This window comes from Nycticebus coucang, chromosome 7 (assembly GCF_027406575.1).
Source record: "Nycticebus coucang isolate mNycCou1 chromosome 7, mNycCou1.pri, whole genome shotgun sequence".
Taxonomy (NCBI): Eukaryota; Metazoa; Chordata; class Mammalia; order Primates; family Lorisidae; genus Nycticebus; species Nycticebus coucang.
In genome coordinates, this window is record NC_069786.1 from 82921865 (window position 1) to 82944627 (window position 22763).

Here is a 22763-nt window from a genome sequence, read left to right on the forward strand (position 1 = left end):
CCTACCTGCCCTATTAGGGTGCCACGGCATTCTCCTGTAGGCATAAAACCGTATAAAACTGGATATATTCTCTACCTGCAATTCTGAGCTCCCGGCACTCCCCGGCACTCCCCGGCACTCCCCTCCACTCTCACTCTGAGGTCTGGAGACCAGTCCCCCAGGAGGTATAGGCTCTGAAAACTCAAAACAGCTTCTCTTTTGCAGGGGAATTTAGCAGGGCTAAAAACAAATTCCCGCAAAGTTGTTCTGTTCCATTCTGTCAGTAACATCAATCAGGGGTGGGCCTGGAACTTAATGAACACCCCCGAGCCTCCATCAAGCATCCGAGGTTGTAAGGCATCACCTTCCCCTGCTAATAGAGGCACAGTGCAGTGGCCTGGCTAAGCAAATATAGATTTCCTTGTGATTCAGGCAGGTGCAAACCCCTGGAGTATCTGTTCACTAGAAGCAACTGAGTCACAGCCCTGAAGGGCTATCAGTGACTGGGTGTGACAGAGGTGCAAGGTGAGGAAGGAGGCATCAACCTTCCCAGACTAATCTATTTGCTAAGTGGGTTGCCCTGACTCCACAGAGCACTGGAGCAAGTCATATCTGAGTTTTCACCAGACCCATGCAATCCAGTTGCCAGAGACCTTTTAAACTCTCCCACCTGAGACAGGTGCTGACTGAGACAATTGATTTGAACCTTTTGGACTAAGCCAATCACCCGAGGACTATTCAGGTGGTGCCCTGGGTGTGTGGTTGTAGAAAGGTTTGATTTTCCTTTTCCAATTGTGCCTGTGGTGGGTGGGGTGACTTAATGGCTGGTACTTCTCCAAAACTGAGACTTCAACCCAGCGTAACTGTTTCACTAGGGTCGGACAGAGACTCGCTGAAAACAAGACAGAAACACTTAGCCCAACCACACCAAACAGGTCCCCAGTTTCTAGGGCCATAGCACTGTGTGGGGCCTTGACAAAGCTCCAGGGGGAAAATCAAATGGTGTAAAATAATCATGGGATGGAATCAGAAGAAAAACTCTGGTAACATGAATAATCAGAATAGATCAACACCCCCCCCCAAACCCCCAAGGACGTATATGGCAGATGTAATTAAAAATCCTATTCATAAACAGCTGGCTGAGATGTCAGAAATCAAATTCAGAATTTGGATTGCAAACGAGATTAATAGAATGGAGGAAAATTTGGAATTAGAAATTTGTGGAGCAATTCAAAAGTTGGAATTAGAAATTCAAGGAGAAATACAAAAGTTGTCTCAAGAATTTAATGAATTTAAAGACAAAGATGAAGCAAGAATTTGCAGCACTCAAAGATCTGATAAATACAGTAGAATCCCTCAGTAACAGAGTGGAGCAAGCAGAAGAAAGGATTTCTGACATTGAAGACAAAGCTTTTGAATGCTCCCAAACTCTCAAAGAGGAAGAGAAATGGAGAGCAAAAACAGATCATTCTCTCAGAGAGCTCTGGGATAATTCAAAGAAGGCTAATATCCGCCTCATTGGAATTCCTGAAAGTGATGTAGTGGCTGCTCAAGGCACAGAAGCCCTTCTCCATGAAATTATGAAACAGAATTTCCAGACATGCCAAAAAATTCTGAAATTCAAATAGCAGACAGTTTCAGAACACCAGCATAAGTCAATCCGTATAAGAGCATTAATTATGAACACAAGCGTATCATAATTAATGAAGTTAATATGAAGGAGAACATTCTGAAAGCAGCCAGACATAAGAAATCCATTACCTACAAAGGGAAGAATATTAGAATGATTGAAGATCTCTCTGTTGAACCTTTTCAAGCCACAAGAAGGTGGTCATCGACTTTTAATCTCCTAAAGCAAAATAACTTTGAACCCCAGATCCTGTATCCAGCTAAACTGAGTTTCATTTATGATGGAGAAATTAAATACTTTAATGACATTCATATGTTGAAGAAATTTGCCATAACCAAACCAGCTCTTCAGAATATTCTCAGACATATCCTCCATAATGACCAGCCCAATCCTCTACCACAAAAGTAAACTAACTCAGAAATTTTTCATCAAACTCCAACTTTCACAGTGGCGAAAGGATTAAAAATGTCCACTGGACCTTTGAAAAACTCAATACGCAAAATTTTACTAGTCTTATCAATATTCTTCAATAATGTGAATGGCTTAAACTATCCTCTAAAGAGGCACAGGTTAGCTGAATCGATACAAAAACTCAGGCAAGATATTTGCTGCATACAAGAGTCACATCTTACCTTAAAAGACAAATATAGACTCAGGGTGAAAGGATGGTCATCCATATTTCGGGCAAATAGTAATCAGATAAAAGCAATTATTTTTGTAGGCTTTAAAGTGACAAAAGAAAGAAAGGATAAGAATGGTCTCTTCGTATTTCTTAAGGTTAATACTCAATATGATGAGATTTCAATTATTAATATTTATGTACCCAACCAGAAAGCACCACAATTTGTAAGAGAAACTCTAACAGACATGAGCGACTTGGTTTCCTCCAGCTCCATAATAGTTGGAGATTTCAACACTCCTTTGGCAGTGTTGGATCAATCCTCCAATAAGAAGCTGAGCAAAGAAATTTTAGATTTAAACCTAACCATCCAACATTTGGATTTAGCAGACATCTACAGAACATTTCATCCCAACAAAAATGAATGCATATACTTCTCATCAGCCCACAGAACATACTCCAAAATTGATCACATCTTAGGTCACAAGTCTAACCTCAGTAAATTTAAAGGAATAGAAATTATTCCCTGCATCTGCTCAGACCACCATGAAATAGAAGTTGAACTCAGTAACAACAGGAATCTGCATATTCATACAAAAACATGAATGTTAAATAATCTTATACTGAATGATAGCTGGGTCAGAGATGAGATTAAGAAGGAAATTGCCAAATTCTTGGAGCAAAATGACAATGAAGACATGAACTATCAGAACCTCTGGGATACTGCAAAGACAGTCCTAAGTGGAAAATTTATAGCACTGCAAGCCTTCCTTAATAGAATGAAAAGAGAGGAAGTTAACAACTAAATGGGACATCTCAAGCAACTGGAAAAAGGAAGAACTTTCCAACCCCAAACCCAGCAGAAGAAAAGAAATAACCAAAATTAGAGCAGAATTTAATGAAATTGAAAACAAAAAAATTATACAACAGATCAATAAATCAAAAAGTTGGTTTTTTGAAAAGGTCAGTAAAATAGATCAAACTTTGGCTAAACTAACCAGGAAAAAAAAGAGTAAAATCTCTAATCTCATCAATCAGAAACAACAAAGACGAAATAACAACAGACTTCTCAGAAATTCAAAAAATCCTTAATGAATATTACAAGAAACTTTATTCTCAGAAATGTGAAAATCTGAAGAAAATTGACCAATACTTGGAAGCACGTCAACTTCCAAGACTTAGCCAGAATCAAGTGGAAATATTGAACATACCTATATCAAGTTCTGAAATAGCATCAACCATACAAAATCTCCCTAAAAAGTAAAGCCTGGGACCAGATGTCTTCACATCAGAATTCTACCAAACCTTTAAAGAAAAACTAGTACCTATATTACTCAACCTGTTCCAAAATGTAGAAAATGAAGGAAGACTACCCAACACATGCTATGAAGCAAACATCACCCTGATACCCAAATCAGGAAAAGACCCAATAAGAAAAGAAAATTATAGACCAATATCACTAATGAATATAGGTGCAAAAATATTCAACAAGATCCTAACAAAGAGAATCCAGCAACACATCAAACAAATTATACATCATAACCAAGTTGGTTTTATCCCAAGGTCTCAAGGCTGGTTAAATATACATAAATTTATAATTCAGCACATAAACAAATTAAAAAACAAAGACCATATGATTCTCTCAATTGATGCAGAAAAAGCTTTTCATAACATCCAGCATCCCTTCATGATCAGAACACTTCAGAAAATTGGTATAGAAGGGATATTTCTTAAACTGATAGAGGAGATCTACAGCAAACCCACAGCCAATATCATATTGAATTGCGTTAAATTGGAATCATTTCCACTCATATTAGGAACCAGACGAGGCTGCCCATTGTCTCCACTGTTCTTTATCATCGTAATGGAAGTTTTAGCCGTCGCAATTAGGAAAGAAAAGGCGATCAAGGGTATCCATGTAGGGTCAGAAGAGATCAAACTTTTGCTCTTCACAAATGATATGATTGCATATCTGGAAAACAGCAGGGTTTCTACTACAAAACTCTTAGTAGTGATCAAGGAATACAGCAGCGTTCAGGTTACAAAACCAACATTCATAAATCGGTAGCCTTTATATATACCAACAATAGTCAAGCTGAAAAAACAGTTAAGGATTGTATTCCATTCACAGTAGTGCCAAAGAACATAAAATATTAGGGAGTTTATCTAACAAAGGACGTGAAAGATCTCTATATAGAGAACTATGAAACTCTAAGAAAAGAAATAGCTGAAAATTTTAACAAATGGAAAAACATACCATGCTCATGGCTGGGAAGAATCAACATTGTTAAAATGTCCATACTACCCAAAGCAATATACAATTTTAATGCAATCCCTATTAAAGCTCCACTGTCATACTTTAAACATCTTAAAAAATAATACTTCATTTTATATGGAATCAGAAAAAACCTCACATAGCCAAGATATTACTCAGAAATAAAAACAAAGCAGGAGGAATCACGCTACCAGACCTGAGACTATACTATAAATCGATAGTGATCAAAACAACATGGTACTGGCACAAAAACAGAGAAGTAGATGTGTGGAACAGAATAGAGAACCAAGAGATAAGTCCAGCTACTTGCCGTTATTTGATCTTTGACAAGCCAATTAAAAATATTCAGTGGGGCAAAGATTCCCTGTTTAACAAATGGTGCTGGGTGAACTGGCTGGCAACCTGTAGAAGACTGAAACTGGACCCACACCTTTCACCATTAACTAAGATAGACTCTCACTGGATTAAAGATTTAAAATTAAGACATGAAACTATAAAAATACTAGAAGAGAGTGCAGGGAAAACCCTTGAAGAAATTGGTCTCGGTGAGTGTTTTATGAGGAGGACCCCCGGAGCAATTGAAGCAGCTTCAAAAATACACTACTGGGACCTGATCAAACTAAAAAGCTTCTGCACAGCCAAGAACACAGTAAGTAAAGCAAACAAACAGCCCTCAGAATGGTAGAAGATATTTGCAGGTTATGTCTCCAACAAAGGTTTAATAACCAGAATCCGCAGAGAACTCAAACGTATAAGCAAGAAAAGAATAAGTGATCCCATCACAAGCTGGGCAAGGACTTGAAGAGAAACTTGTCTGAAGAAGACAGGTGCATGGCCTACAGACATATGAAACAATGCTCATCATCCTTAATCATCAGAGAAATGCAAATCAAAACTACTTTCAGATATCATCTAACTTTAGTAAGATTAGCCCATATCACAAAATCCAAAGACCAGAGATGTTGGCATGGATGTGGAGAAAAGGGAACACTTCTACGCTGCTGGTGGAAATGCAAATTAATACATTCCTTTTGGAAAGATGTTTGGAGAACACTTAGAGATCTAAAAATAGATCTGCCATTCAATCCTATAATTCCTCTACTGGGTATATACCCAGAAGACCAAAAATCACATTATAACAAAGATATTTGCACCAGAATGTTTATTGCAGCCCAATTCATAATTGCTTAGTCATGGAAAAAGCCCAAGTGCTCATCGATCCATGAATGGATTAATAAATTGTGGTATATGTACAGCATGGAATGTCATGCAGCCTTAAAGAAAGATGGAGACTTTACCTCTTTCATGTTCACATGGATAGAGCTGGAACATATTCTTCTTAGTAAAGTATCTCAAAAATGGAAGAGGAAGTATCCAATGTGCTCAGTCCTACTATGAAACTAATTTATGGCTTTCACATGAAAGCTATAACCCAGTTATAACCTAAGAATATGAGGAAGGGGGATAGGGAGGGAAGGGGGGGGAAGGATGGGCGGAGGGAGGGTGATTGTTGGGATTACACCTGTGGTGCTTCTTACAGGGGCATATGTAAAACTTAGTAAATGTAGAATATAAATGTCTTAACACAATAACTAAGAAAATGCCAGGAAGGTATGTTAACCAGTGTGATGAAAATGTGTCAAACGGTCTATAAAACCAGTGTAAGGTGCCCTATGATTACATTAATGTACATAGGTATGATTTCATAATAATAATAATAATAACTAATATTAACAAAAAATAAAAAAGACACATTATAATAAAACTGCCGAGCACCAAAGACAGGATTCTGCAAAGATGGCAAAATAGAAAATACCAGAAATTACTTTTCCTAGCCAGATAACAATTATATTGGCAGACTTTGTTTGATGTTACTATTTTGTAACTCTGAGGTCTACTGAAGGATTTCAGCCTTATAGTGGAAAAATGGATGATAAATTGCCATTAATTTCAGTCAATTTCAGCCCTAACACATTAGCAGCTACCCATTAACCAATCCCAGTCTAGTGCCAAGCATCTATGTACATATTCTTGGAGCAGCTTGCCAGAGGCTTGTGGGAGCAAAGCAGGGAAAGAAGGACTCTTTCCTCGAAATATCAGAAGTGTTTTCTCTGTTGCTGCAAAGAAGTGCAGACAAAGAAGTGGGGGGCCATCATTGTTGAAGCTACTCCAGTTCAAGCTCAAGTGATTTCTAGGATTACAAAGGCTGATTCTCCCTTCTCCTCTTCAATTTTCTCCCTTTTGGGGAGCTAAACACATTAAAGACTAGGACATTACAAATTAACTGCATATACAGGGAAAATTAGAAAGTGCCTGCAAATGTCTAGGGAAAGGTACAAGCTCTGAAAAAACCGTAAGTTTATGCCTCAGGCTGATCCTTGTCACAGAGAAAGCCTACAACAAAGCGACCTCCTTCCCAAAACAATAACAAAAAAATAGCTACCTTGGAAGAGAGTAATCTGTTTCAGAGTTACTACATTATTAGATTCAAGTGTCTATTTTTTCAACAAAATAAAACACAGGCTCGGTGCCTGTAGCTCAGAGGGTAGGGCACCAGCCACATACATGTAGCAGGCGGGTTCGAATCCAGCCCTGGACTGCCAAACAATGACAACTACAACCAAAAAATAGCTGGGCATTGTGGTAGGCACCTGTAGTCCCAGCTACTTAGGAAGCTGAGGCAAGAGTATTTTTTAAGCCCAAGTGTTTGACGTTGCTGTGAGCTGTGATGACACTGGCACTCTATCAAGGGTGACAAAGTGAGACTCTCTCTCAAAAAACAAACAAACAAAAAAAGAAATTGTGCATATAAGGAAACTTGACAGTATTGACACAGTGTTCCCCCATTCAAGGCTGGACAAAGGCACCCATTTTCCAAGCCTAAACAGATTTTTCTCTCCAAACTGCACTCTCTGAATACAGGAGAAAAGCAGTTTTCCAAGATTCGTGGAAGCTAAGCCCATTTATGGAGTGTACTTCTTGTTGCTTTTTCCTGGAGCTAAAGGAATTACATTCACTTGTTACTCCTCAATTGGTTGCTAATCGACATTCTCTCATTCAGTCACTAATCAACATGTCAAGTCCTGGCCAAGTGCAATTCCCAAAACAGCATAAAGCTCCTAGACTAAAGACTCACACAGGTTTTCTTGCTTGGGTGTCCCCTGCTGCCAGAGGCTCTGGTGCCTTTCCTTCCTTTTATTTTGTCCTATGTAATAAATTCTTTCTTATCACTGATCTCTGTGGTCCCTGGGTCCATTCTTTGAATCTCCATAGCTCTTCCAGTCTGTACACCTGAAGACTTACTACCATACAGAAGCCTACAACACTACAAGATGTACCACTTAGTCTTCCAGATGGTGACCTGAGCTGTGCCTGGGGCTCTGTTAGCCACAGCTGCACTAACCAGAATGGTGGGGATGCAGGAAGCAGCATCCAGAGGCAGGACAGGACAGCGGCACCCTGGTCCTGTCTCCTGAAGCCATTCTGTACTCCTCGACCTCTGGGCATGTGATAGGAGAAGCAATCTCAAAGATTTCTGAAAGGCCTTTGATGTCTTTTTCCAATTGTTCTATTGGAACAATAGAACAATGAATACAAGCTGGCTCCCTTGTAATCATTCTAATCTATGTAGTAAGTGATGGCTTGGCCACATCCTGAGATTCCTGCTCTGAAATATGCTGTTTTGTTCTGTAATACAGAACCAGGCTACTTTTCCTCCCTTTTAATTATAAATTCTCCTTTAAACTATTCCTTTACAGTTGCAAGTGTTAAAAGTAACCATGCAAACTTCTTGAGCACTTTGTTACTTAGAGATTTCCTCAGCCAGATACTCTAGTTTATCACTCTTACATTCAGTCTTCCATAAAGCCCTACAGCATAGACATAACACAGTTGAGGTCTTAGCATTGTATAACAGGGATAATTGTTGCTCAGTTTACAAATAAATACTCTTCATTTCCATCTGAGATATCATAATAATGGCCTTTACCATTAATATTTCTATCAGCTTTTTGGTCACAACCACTTAACAAATTTCTGGGAAGTTCTAAACTTTCCTTCATTTTTTTGTCTTCTGATCCCTCCCCACCTTCACCCCTAATGTTCCATTCACTGCAGAAGAGATTTTTCTTACCTTCTCCTCCAAACTCTGTTGACCCCTGCCCATTACCCAGTTCCAAAGACCACATTTTCATGTATCTGTATTAAAAAAAAAAAAAAACACTCTTCTGTACCTATTTTCTTAGTCCATTTAGAGTTGCCAAAACAGAATACCTGAAGGTGAATAATTTATAAAGAAAAAGGGGTTATTTTGTTTGCATTTACACAAGCTGTGAAATTCAGTTAGGGCTTTTGTGCTATGTCTTAAAGTAGAAGTGAAATCTGGGAGTGGACAAGTACAAATAGGCAAAACACAAGAGTGTAAGCTGGCTTTATACTAATCCACCCTCATAGAAATGAATACATTCTTGTGAGAACTAATTCAGTCTCACCAGAGTAGGAATGCACTACCATAAGACAATCACCAAGCCATTCAGGAGGGAACCAGTCTCATCACCTAAACACCTTCTTCTAGGTTTCACCTCCCAGTGCCATCATGCTGAAGATCAAATTTCAACATAAATTTGATATTTGTAAAACTGTATCCAAACTATATGCATGGTGATAGCTGCACAATATTATGACTATATGGAATACCACTGAACTATACACTTAGCGTAGTGTAAATTAAATGTGGTTAACATTGTAAACTTTATGTGTATTTTACCACAATTAAAAAATTGGAAAAGACAAAGACAAAGAAAGCAGTGAGGTAAAGGACTTCTTTCAAGAATGTACAAGAATTCTCAACAAGATTAACAGCTCATGTCTCATCAGAAAAATGGTGATCAGAAGATAGTAAGATGAGATATTTAACCTTCCATAAGAAAAAAGTATCAATGAAAAATTCTATGTCTTTTAAAAATATTCTTCAAAAATGAGAGAGAAATTAAGATATTTCCAGATAAAGGCTGAAGGAGTTTGCTACCACTAGAACTGTCCTATAAGAAATAATGAAGAGAGCTCCTCAAGTTGATATGAAAAGTTACTAGAAGAGTAGCCCAAAGCCATATGATAAAATAAAGGTCTACTAAAGATAAATACATTATGTAACTGAATATAAAAGCTGGTATTATTGGACATTTGCTCTATAATGGCATTTTCAATTTCTTACAGAATTTAAAAGACATTTAAAAATAATTATAAAACTGTGATACTGGCCATACCATATTTTCATAATCAATATGTGACAACACTATATGTGGAGGAAAGAAGGAGATAAAGCTGTATAGAAGAAAAGATTTTTCTACTTTACTAAAGTTAAGTACAAATTACATGAAATAAATTTATAATGTTAAATTCAATCTCCATAATATATGCATAAAACAGTATCTAATATATATGAAAAATGAGAAAGAAATCAAAATTATTGAATACAAAAAGTCAGTTAATTTCAAAAGAACATAGTTGCTTGGTTTATTTGGGCTCTGTAACAAAAGCGTTGGAGGCTGGTAATTAATAAACAACAGAAATTTAACTTTTCAAAATTCTGGAGTCTAGGAAGACCAAGATCAAGGCACCTACAGATTCTGTACCTAGTGAGGGCTCGCTCTGCTTCAAAGATGGCGCTTTCTTCTTGCATCCTTATATGGCAGGAGGGGTGAATGGTATATCCTTAGAAGGCAAAAAGGGCAAGGCATTAATTTCATTCATAAAGATGGAGCTGGACGGCGCCTGTGGCTCAAGGGAGTAGGGTGACGGCCTCATATACTGGAGGTGGCGGGTTCAAACCTGGCCGGGGCCAAAAAAAACAAAAAAACAAAAACAACTGCAAAACAAACAAACAAACAACAACAACAGAACAGAGCTTCCATGACCTAATCACCACCTAAAGGCCCCACCTTTTAATATTATCACATTTGATGTGAGGTTTCACCATATGAATTTGACAAATACATATTCAGATTCTAGAATTCTGTTTCTTACCCCCTCCACATTTGTGTTCTTCTCCCATCATAATAGCACCCCAAATCTTCATTTATTCCACCATGAGCTCAAAGTATAGACTCCACAGTCTCATGTAAACATTATTTAAATCAGATATAGGTGAGACTCAAGGCATAAGGCCAATTGCCCTTGAGCTGTGAGACTGTACAATCAAACAGCATATGTTCTTCCAAAGTACAATTTAGGACAGGCATTAGATAGACATTCCTATCCAAAAGAAAATAAAATTGGAAAGAATACAGGGGTTATTGGTCCCAAATAAGTACAAAACCCCACAGAAGCAACAACATTAAATCTGAAGCCTTGAAAATAATATTCTTTACCTCCATATTCTGGAGGCACTGGGACGAGTGGTGAGGGCTTCACAGATGGTACATTGTTCCTGGGTCATTGTAGTCATTGCTGGTGCACAGAATGGACTAGCCAGAAATTTCACAGAAAGAACCTGGCTGTTGGAGAGCTGTAGAAGGGCTACATGAGCTCCCCACACATTCCCGACTGACTAAATTCTATATTCATTTGTAGGAGATGACTAAGGAATACTGAGTCTTCAGATACCTAAGATATTTCAGATACCTGAGAAATAAAGCCAAGGAAGGCTAGAAGACTGTACTTTTAACACATTCCAGTATACACAGAGATAATTCAGCTGAGGTTCAAAGCCTTTTTGCTTGAGGTATATGATCACATAATTTCCCTCAAATCTTTGGTAGACACTTAGCCTTTTAGTGTCCTTTTTAGGGGCCTTTTAGCCCCTAACAGGTCGGGCTAAAAAAACATAATAATTGGAATTTAAAAATAAGAAGAGAGATATAAACAGGCATATTATGTGAAGAAGACAGATTTGTCAGTTTAATCCAGGAAAGTCACTAAAAATAATTGGAATTCAGACTTGCTACATTACCTTAAATGTATTTATTAATAAAAAAAATGGAAATATGTAGAGAAACAAGAAATTGTGGCTCATACTCCGGAAGAGCAGTAGAAGGCAAGCAATAGAAACTTATTTTAAAGGGCCTAGATGTTGGATTTAGTAGAGAAAGATTTAAATTATTATAAATATAATATGTTTAAAGAATTGAAGAAAAATATGATTAAAATAACTCAATAAAAATAAATGTCAATAAAGAGACAGAACAAAATGTAAATTCTAATAGTAAACACTAAAATAAATGAAATGAAAAAATCACTAGACGGGATCAGCAGATTTAAAAGAGTTGAAGAAATAATTGGGGAACTTCAAAATAAGCTGACGGAAATTATTCTAGCTAAAAAAATCAGATTGAGGAAAAATGAACAGAGCCTTAGAAAACAATAGGACAATGATACATACACCCATTCCATGGATAATGTATGTCTTGGAAGGACTTAAGAGAACATGGAAAAAACAAAGAAAGATTTAAAAGATACTAGGGCAAAACACTTCCAACCTGATGAAAGACAATCTACAGAGTTAAAAAGGGAACGACCCCAAATAGAACTCACACAAAGAGATACATATATGGACACGTAATAGTCAAACTTCTGAAAACAAAAATTGAGGAAATCTTGAGACAGCATGAGAAAAATGACTCATGACACAAAATAATGTAATTAATGAATTATCATCAGAAACAAGGGACCAGAGGCAATGAAATGGCGTATCAGTGCTGACTGGGCGGAAATAAACTTTCGGGAAGAATTCCATATCCAGAAAAACTATTCTTTTAGAAGAGTAGGAAAAGAAAAATAGAGCATTTATTTCTAACAAGACTTCCCTACCATTATTATTAGAAGAATCTATGAAGACTGAAAATAAATGTCACCAGATGGTAACTTTTCTATAGGCAAAACAGGAGTACCAAAAGTAGTTAATATGTGAGTAAATATAAAAGTGATGTAAACTTATTTTTCTCTTTTTTATTTGAATGAAAACATTTTATCGAGATTTGATTAACAAATTCTAAGGGTGTTCTTTGAGATTACAGCACAAAGTTAACAACACTGTTAAGTCGAAAATGCATTTAATGTATTTAACCTACTGAATGTCATAGATTAGCCTAGCTTACCTTAAGCATGCTCAATACACCTACATTAGCCTACCCTGGGGCAAAATCATATAACACAAAACCTATTTATAAGACAGTGCTACATATATCATGTAATTTATTAAATACCGTACTGAAAATGAAAAATGGAATGGTGGTAGAAATATTCAAACTATGGTTTCTACTGAATGCATGTCATTTTTGCACCATCATAAATTTGAAATATCATAATTTGAACCATCATAAGTAATGACCATCAGTATGCATTAAATATGTATAGATATTTATATTTTATTTATATGTTAATAAAGTGGTTTAAAAACACAAAAAGGCTGTGTAAACCTAACTTTGTTCTTTGATATCTCTTAAAAATAAGATCATGTAAAGAAATAATGATAACATATATGTTAGGTTTAAAGAAAGAAATGTATAAAGATAGTACAATGGAAGGGAGAGAGGTGAATTAGAGCAAAGTTTTTATTGTATATTGGGATTAAATCAATTTCACCTTTACTTCTTTCCCTCTTTATTCCCCCCCCACGGGGTTCTCATTCTTTGGGTAGTGGCTGAAAAAGTTTTCTCTTTTTATTTTCTACTAAATCTACTAGAACTTTAGTAATCTTGATGACGATTTTATTTCTTTTTCAAGGCAATATGTGAAAGAGAGATAGTAAAACACAGGCTTAAAGCAGTGGTGAGCTATTTGTGGGACTGCAAACTAATACAGCCTTTATGGAAGGAAGTATGGAGAATCCTCAAAGAACTCCCATTTGATTAGACCTCCCATTTGATCCTGACATTGCATTACTAGGTATCTACAAAGAAGAAAAAAAAATCGTTTTATCATAAGGACATTTGCACTAGACTGTTTATTGCAGTTCAATTTACAATCGCCAAAATGGGGAAAAAAACCTAAATGCCCACCAACCCAGGAATGGATTAACAAGCTGTGATATATGTATACCATGGAATACTATTCAGCCATTAGAAAGGATGGCTTACCTTAAATGTGATGACCTAGGGTATCTGGTGAAAAATTTCTAGCAACAAAGTTTAAGAAGTGGTATGGCTGCTTTTAACACTTTACAGTTAGATGTGGGAGCAAAGGAAAGATGTAAAGTTGAAACTTATAATTAAAAAGAAAGCAGAGCATAAAAATTAAAAAATAAAGTACAAAGCCTGGCTATAAGGTAGAACAGAAAAGAGAATTTTCAGTGGAGGGATTGAAAAGTGCTTTAGAGCAACCACTTGCTAGGGAGCTCAGCACAGGTAAGAGAGGCCCAGGAGGACAAAATGATTTTAGAGAACGAGTTCTGGACACTACTGCCCTGTGCTGACCTGGGATGATGCTTCCCATTTTTCAGCCACTCCAGCTTCAGTGGTAACTCGAACACTAGGTCAAACATCTACCACTGACCAAGAGATATGAACAGAACCTTCCCTAATAAAGTCAGAAGAATGGCTAACATACATTTGAAAAAATGCTCATCATCCCTGATCATCAGAAACAGCAATGAGCACACAATGAGATGCTTAGTAGGAAAATGAATTAAAAATGGTATATCTATGCAATGGTATGCAACACAACCGTAAGCAGGAAATGAACTACTACATATATATATATATATATACAACTGCACAGATGAATCTCAAAATAATTTTCTGAAACAAAATAGGCACAAAAGAATGCATGCTCCATGATTATACTTCTATAAAATTCCAGAAAATGAATGTGCATATATAGTGGATAAAATGGATATATAGAGATAAGGAAAATTTATATTATTATATATAAATGACTTTTTATTGTTTCTGTTATTCATTTAATAATGTCATTATTAAGATAAGAATTAGGAGAAATATATGTATTACATATGAAATAACAGCATATATATATATATATATATATAGCTATGCATAATATAAAAATTTGAAGATTATTGTGTTTGTTACACAAATAGCAAAAAACGTAAAGGCACCATATATTTTAATAATATCTGGAAAATTATTGTAAGGGTTCTAGTAACAAAATTACATAGATTTTTGAGTAGACATCTTCTAAACTTATTTTTTCTATAAGTTGTTTTAATATTGTAGAAAGTGAGATTTTTTTCAAAAAACATACATATTTCATAGAAATGTCTCTAATTTCATCTTCCCAGAATGGTTCTTAAAAAGTTGATGGGCCACGTAGGTAGGGATAAAGAAGAGGAGGAACCGATTCCTTGTCTAGGGGGTTTCCAAGGACTGAACATGTGGTTAGTCTATAAAAGGAGGTCTTGAAAGACTGAGGAACTGGAAAGAGTCACACAGGACATGAAGTGGAGATATGGCCAAAACCACAAAAGGGGGACTTCAGCACATCCATTCAAGCAAGGTGACAGTCTCCCCAAGTGACCTTCACTCATTAACCTAGCAAAAATCACACCCACCAGTGCCATGACAGTTTATAAATGCCATGGCAACCACCATAAATTGCCTTAAAAGGATAGAAAAGGAGAGGACTCACCATTCCACAAATTCACCCCATTCCAAGAAACACCTTGAATATTCTGTCCCTACTCAACATGGAATTAGGGAATCAGCATAAAGGGGAAAAATCCTGTTAAACTCAAGGTCTTCTCCACGTACAGCTATGGACGGCTCCTTCTCCATAGTGTACTATGCTTACTTAATAAAACTGGGTACTTGGCCTGTTTTCATCCGCTTGGTCTTCTCATTTGTTCCATTGGCTCGATACCAGTGACTATTCTTCAATACTGAACATCAAAAACCAGAAACACAAACCTTATATCTGGTCTCCACATCTAATGTTTTGGTGCCAAAATCTGGGAAACTCTTGTTTAATGAAAAAGTCTATACACATTTCCCAATAAGGTAAGAAAATATCCTGATCCTCAATCTGCCTGCCACATGTTACTTCTTACTCCTACATCTCTCCCACTGTCTACAGTTTTCAGATGACATTTCTCTCCTTGTTCCCCGTCCTTCTTCTTCCTTTCTTTCTCTACCACTCTTGCCTAGCTGCACTTGCCCAGGCTGGCCGAATTCGCTCCTGCCTGTATACCAACTCCCTCTGGGAGGTTATAGGTCAGAGGACATCATAAATAACTCAGAGCCAAAAAAAAAAAAAAAAAAAAAAAAATCCACCCAGTCATTTTTCTTTCAACATTCTACTCTTTACTAATTTAGATTCTGACACTAGGGAGGGGCAATCCATCCTATCAGTGCATTTCATCTTTGTAGGAAGAAAAGGGACTGAAGACCCCATTCTTGGCAAGGGAAAACACCCCCAGAAAAGGCAAAACAGAAAAATAAATTGAGCAACGTGGAATAAGAACAATTTAGCCAGCTGAATTTTAAATTAACAAATCACTTGTCTGGGCAGTTTCTGCTTTTACCTGAAGCCTGGCCTACAAGGGATATAGCTTACAAACACCTCTGCTGGATCTGTAAGCATTCTGAGGAACAATGGCCAGAGGAGAAGCTGTGTGCAAGGCTGGGAAGGAACATTAACCAAGCTGACCCCTGCCCAGTCGACAGTCAACAACCTTCCAGAAGCAAATATCCATTGTGGGGATTTGTATAACAGCCAGGGCAGAGATCAAGGGAAAGGCTGATGCCCTGAGATATGGGCAGGTGGGCTTGTGTCCTAACCACAGAGGCAAATGCCTCAGGGTGGAGATAAGGGAAAAATTCCTCTTTTCCACCAATTCTTCAGAGGAGAACTGATGCCACCTTGTCTGCTCCACAGATAAACTAGAGGGGTCTGCTCTCCCCCAAGGGATCTGTGTGCATGAACATAAACAGGAGGGTGCTCCCACACAAGGCTCAGGTTCCAGATTTCTCAGGGCTATCAGGACCTTAAAGTTAATGCTTATAGACAGAATAAGAACTAACATGCTTACTCAGAGAAATTGCTGATATCTTTACTCCCATCCTTACCTTACCCTTTCAGCTAAATGAAAAAATAGCCTTCAATAAAAGCTGAGTGGAACAAACACTCAGGGTCACTAGCTGAAGCCCCACAAGCTAGCAGTGGACCCTGTGCCTACCTTCTAAACCTCTATTCTGTAGGTCCTGTCTCATTATCTTTCACAGATTTTAATTTGATTTTTCTCAGTAGATCACTACCAGTTCCACAGGTCTCAAAGTATCCTGCCCCTGGGGTAGAACCCCAGCAATCTCCCAGTTGGCCCTGATATTTGACATAAATTTCAAAAGTCTCAAAAGGGTCCCAGATGCCTCAAATAGAACTTTAAGTCTTTGGTAACGGAGATAAAAATGAGAGGGAGAGGAAACAGGGCTGGCAGCAGTCCCCAAGAACAGAAGAAAGCTTTCCAAATGGTGTCATTATGAGGGAAATGTTTCAGAGAAAGATTTACTTTGGAGGCTCAGACAAAAAGAAACCAGGTTCTCCAGAAACTGAACCCTAACTTTATTATTACTCTGGGTCTGTGGCATAAGAAATAACCCAGGAGGCAGTCTCCACCGAGGTCATGCCCTCTCTACCGGGGGGAGCACTGAAAGGGAGATTATCCCCCCCTTGAGACAGGGAAGCATACTCATGTTCCTGAGCTGGTGGAGCCTCTTGAGCTGGCATCTTCCCATACTCAAAGATTATTTGGGACACTTCAGTCTGATGGACAGACTCCAACTTCAAAACAAGCTCAACCTTGTCACACTGGGGTGGCCAAGCCTAGAATAATTCTCTTCCACAGATAAGAAAATTGAACTTTTAGTAGACAGGTACCATTTACTCTACTCTCCCTGAATTTGGGGGACCACATTTCCCTCTCCTACTCCATTGTTTGAGTGAGAAGTAAAATACAAACTCCCTGTGTAATTTACAGCCCCTCTGCATGCTGAGAGATTAAGCCTTTACTTCTCCTTTTTGGTACTTCCCAGTGGCCCTTCCCCACTGTTTGAAAGAAATCTTATGGTTAAGTTAGACACCTAACTCCTTTAACACCACAGGCTTCCTTTCTTGGGCTCTTAAGAGTTAACTAAGACAAGATCTCCTTTCAAATAGAGAAGTAGAAAAAAAAGAGATAAAACAAGAAGAAATGAATAAGTAAGAGAAAGAGAGAGATATAAAGAAAGTCATGGAAGATATATTTTTGATTTAAAAGGTTAAAAGAAAAGAGAATCCTTTTGTATAAAAAAGAATCTTGTATAAAAATCTTCATGCTAAAATAACTGGTGGTTTAAAAATCTTTTGGGACAAAAACAGAGGACTTAAGTATATTTTTGATGGTTTATATAAGTTGAGATAAAATTTAGGCAAAAGAATGTGCATTAACAGTAGTGAATAAAAGTATATGGTATATCAATTGTTGACACAGAAGCTAAAATACATAATGCTAAAGTATGAAACCTTGAATCACTTTTTAAAATAGAGATTCCATGATAGTCACAAGCAAAGAAAGCATTTAAGATTATTCAAATATCCTACTCCCATTATAATCATTAGGCTATTTAAAAGTTTTTTTTTTTTCAGTCTGAAAAACATTGTAGAATTGTACTCTTCACTCCTTTTAAAAATTAGAAATATAACAAAGACATCTGTACCAGAATGTTTATTGCAGCTCAATTCATAATTGCGAAGTCATGGAAGAAGCCCAAGTGCCCATCGACCCACGAATGGACTAGCAAATTGTGGTACATGTATACCATGGAATACTATGCAGCCTTAAAGAAAGATGGAGACTTTACCTCTTTCATGTTTACATGGATGGAGCTGGAACATATTCTTCTTAGCAAAGTATCTCAGGAATGGAAGAAAATGTATCCAATGTACTCAGCCCTACTATAAAGCTAAATTATAGCTTTCACATGAAGACTATAACCCAACTATAGCACAAGACTATGGGGAAAGGGCCAAGGAATGGGAAGGGAGGGGGGGATGTTTTGGTGGAGGGAGGGGGGGATGTTTTGGTAATGGGTGGGGCCACATCTATGTTGCATCTTAGAATGGGTACAGGTGATTGCACTAATGTACACAGCTATGATTTAACAATTAAAAAAATAAAAAATAAAAAAAATTATTGTGAAGACTTACAATTAAATAAATTAAATTAGTAATAAAGGTCATAAATTCTTAAAAAAAAAAATTAGAAATAGCCACGTGGCTTACCTTGACCAGTGAAATATTAGCAGGAATGACTTTTACCATTTTATGGCAGATTATTCTAGAAGCCAGTACATTATTTCCTATGTCTCATTTACCATTCAGTAATAATTCTGAAAGCAAATATTGAGATAGAACGTCCTCCAATCAGATGCCTAAATGACCACTAAGAGTTCATTACTGATCTGGCATGTGTCTACATGACTAACAAATAAATTTCATTAATCTGTCATAATTTTTGGAAATTTTTTGCTAGAGAATCACCTAACAAATGTTACTAAAACTTAACTTATTTTCTAATGTGACCATGAGCCTAATTCAATGTTCTGTCCACTGTTAAGCCATCTATGTATAATAATTGTCTTTGCTCAGTTGTTACACTTCTGAATTTGTGTACTAGATAGAAACTTACCAATATACACAGTCAAAGATTAATGCAAGTAAGTTACTTCTAACATGGAAGGAAGAACATTGCTGGGAACACATAAGCACCCTTATGGATGGAGCTTCCCTAACTTTGCAATGCATATAAACGTGTTCAATGGCTAATGATATTGTTAAGTCATTAGTACATTCACAAAGCTTCTTATGTCATTTAAATGACATCAAATAATTATTTATGATAATAATAAACAATAATAAATAATCAATAAATAAGAAAGCTTTCCAAATGATTGGTGTCATTATGAGAAAAATGAATGACATCTAATAATTATTTATGATAAATAAACTCACAAGCTGGTAAAAATTAACAGCTTAATGCAATAATCACTTATTTTGTTCTATTTTGGCAGAGCTCAAATGAGGCCTTCTGCCTCACATTCACGATGTTGTGTGAATTGGAGTGGATTCCCAATGGCTGCCATTGGGAGCACAGTTAGTGGTAGGGGTCATGGGTCATGGGCCCGTGCCTGGCTTCCCCATGACATGTCAATTGAATGTCAGGAATGAGGATCCCAGAATAACCAGAAAGAAGCCTGTCACCTTCATGACATAGTTAGTCTTAGAATTCACATAGTTATTAGTCCACTCAAATGCAATAGAAGGTGATATAGATCTTTATTTTCAAATAAGATCTTTATTTTCAAATTTTTATTGCCAATTTTCAAAAATAAAATATACCACAAGTCACAGATTTACCTGGCTGATGATAAATATACATTGCATTGACACTTAATTGATCTCAGTGCAAAGAATAATATTGATCTAAATTGTTGTTTTGTGACTCACTGCCATCAATAGCCTAATCTTGATACTATTTAATTTTCTTTTTTTTTTTTAGAGACAGAGTCTCACTTTATGGCCCTCATAGAGTGTCGTGGCCTCACACAGCTCACAGCAACCTCCAACTCCTGGGCTTAAGCGATTCTCTTGCCTCAGCCTCCCAAGTAGCTGGGACTACAGGCGCCTGCCACAACTCCCGGCTATTTTTTTGTTGCAGTTTTGGCCAGGGCCGGGTTTGAACCCACCACCCTCGGTATATGGGGCCGGCGCCTTACCGACTGAGCCGCAGGCGCCGCCCTTAATTTTCTTTTTTATTTGTTATCCCTTCAAAGTGGCCATGGTTTGACACCAAACAGGAGGAAGATACAAAAATAAGTAGCTCCAGAAATCTGGCTAGAATTGTCCTTTAGTCTGGCTGAATACTAATCTGTACAGGTGTAGGATAAACTTATATAAAGTAGGCAAACAGATAATGATTTGGAATATATAAATTCAGAAATTACCTGGAATTCACTCAGAGCTGTTAGCAGGAGATATCTGAGTTCCTTCCTCCAGAGTGCACACAAATCTTAGAATTACTAGAGCTATCATAATGGAGCAAAGGATGATCTAGGCCTGTCCTAACAAAAACATGTCTACATTGAAAAAGCTGAGAAGTAATCCATGTCACTTCTTACCTAATCACATTCTAGCCATCTCTGAAGGAAAGAATACATTCAACAATTTACCAATATTAGAGTTGGGCATTAATAAAAAATTAATAGACCCGAGAAAGAACCAGAAAATCCAACATGTACTAAAAGATAAATTTATTTCTAGATAAATAAATCTAGAAATAACAGGAAAGGTTAAGTTAAAAAAGACATTAAATGAGCTATTATAATTAACATTAAGTATGTAAAAAAGAACATGGGAAAATGAAGTGGAAAATAAATGTCACATAAAAGGAATCAATAGTAAATAAAATACCTGAAACTAAAAATTGACTAGATGTGGCTAACTGCAGATTAGACTCCAGAAGAAAAGGTAGGGGAATTTAATAGTAAAAGAAACTATACAAACAAAAGCACAGAAGAGAAAAAGACAGGCTGAGAAAAAAATGAGTAAGTTTTACTGAGCTGTGGCCTACATCACATGCTTATAAATAAGTGAATTCGGCATCCCAGAAGAGAATGGTAGAGCAGAAAAATATTTGAAGAAATACTTCAATTTTTTCTAAATTTCAGGAAAAGCATGACTAAGAATCTCAGTAATCCCTATGCAAGGTAAAGATAAACACACACACACCATGCACATCACAAATTTCAAATTAAAAGTAAAAAAGCAAACATGTTCAAAGTAATTAGTAAGAATTTCTATAGTGTTCTCAAAAAATGATGCAAAACAGAAAACAGGCCATCAGTTTTAAAATTGTAAAAGGTAAGTCACTATCCATCTTTATACATTTCTGTATCTACTGAAAATATATGTCAAAAATGAAGATAAGAATTTATTTTATTCAAAATATGAATTTATTTTCATTATAAATGAAAGAAAATTATCAGGACCACAGGAAAAGGATATTAGATGGAAACTTAAATCCGTATTACAAAGAAATGAGAGGTTTTAAAATTAGTCAAGATATGGATAAATGTAGAATATATTTTACCTTATTTTAAGGAGTTTTTAAAAAGTTATTACATTTACTGAAAAATAAGAATGTAGGCTTGGCACCTATAGCTCAAGCAGCTAAGGCGCCAGCCACATAAACCAGAGCTGGTAGGTTCTAATCCAGCCTGGGCCTGCCAAACAGCAATGACAACTACAACCAAAAAAAGTAGCCTGGGCTCTGTGGCAGGCGCCTGTAGTCTCAGCTACTTGGGAGGTTGAGGCAAGTGAATCGCTTAAGCCCAGAAGTTGGAGGTTGCTGTGATCTGTGATGCCACAGCACTCTACCCAGGGCGACAGCTTGAGGCTCTGTCTCAAAAAGAAAGAAAGAAAGAAAGAAAGAGAGAGAGAGAGAGAGAGAGAGAGAGAGAGAGAGAGAGAGAGAGAGAGAGAAAGAAAGAAAGAAAGAAAGAAAGAAAGAAAGAAAGAAAGAAAGAAAGAAAGAAAGAAAGAAAGAAAGAAAGAAAGAAAGAAAGAAAGAAAGAAAGAAAGAAAGAAAATGAGATTTATATGTAGAAGACAATTTTTTTAAACCACAAAAAATGATATTTCCCATATTCCCAAGCATTTAAGGAAGAAGGTATGGCTATAGCTTGAAAACAGAAGTCAGAGATTGGGTTACATTTGGAACTGACTTAACTTACAAAAATGGCAGAAGGCCAGAATATGATTTAAAGGTGGGCCAACAGATAGAAGGTCAAAGTGAATTTAAATCCTACATAAACACAATTCCTGACCATGTTATAGAAATCAAATAGACTCACTGTATACTGGGCTATTAGAAATCCAGGGATAGATGTGCTCGCTTCGGCAATGCATATACTAAAATTGGAACGATACAGAGAAGATTAGCATGGCCCCTGCACAAAGATGACATGCAAATTCGTGAAGCATTCCATATTTAAAAAAAAAAAAGAAATCCAGGGATAGAAATAACAGAAGTCAGCAAGAAAATATTCTTTTACTGATCAGGATAATTACAGAATAATTCAAAACAGTTGATAGAAAGTTTCAAAAATAAAATCATTTTTATGATTACACTTCACACACCCCCAGTTATGAATGATAAACCTACTGATTTTATTAGTAATACCAGAAAAATAATTCACCCATGTTAAAAAAACACTTGTACCCCTAAAATCTGTTGAAATAAAAAATGTCACAAAACAAATAAATTAATAAAATGA

The 22763-nt window shown here is 36.7% G+C and overlaps 1 non-coding gene across 1 annotated transcript; it reads left to right on the forward strand.

Annotated features, from left to right (window-relative positions):
* The first annotated feature begins 22376 nt into the window (after positions 1-22376).
* LOC128590957 (U6 spliceosomal RNA) lies at positions 22377-22481 on the forward strand. The gene has a single exon (XR_008381416.1). It is a non-coding gene; the product is annotated as a U6 spliceosomal RNA (small nuclear RNA).
* The last annotated feature ends 282 nt before the right edge of the window (positions 22482-22763 follow it).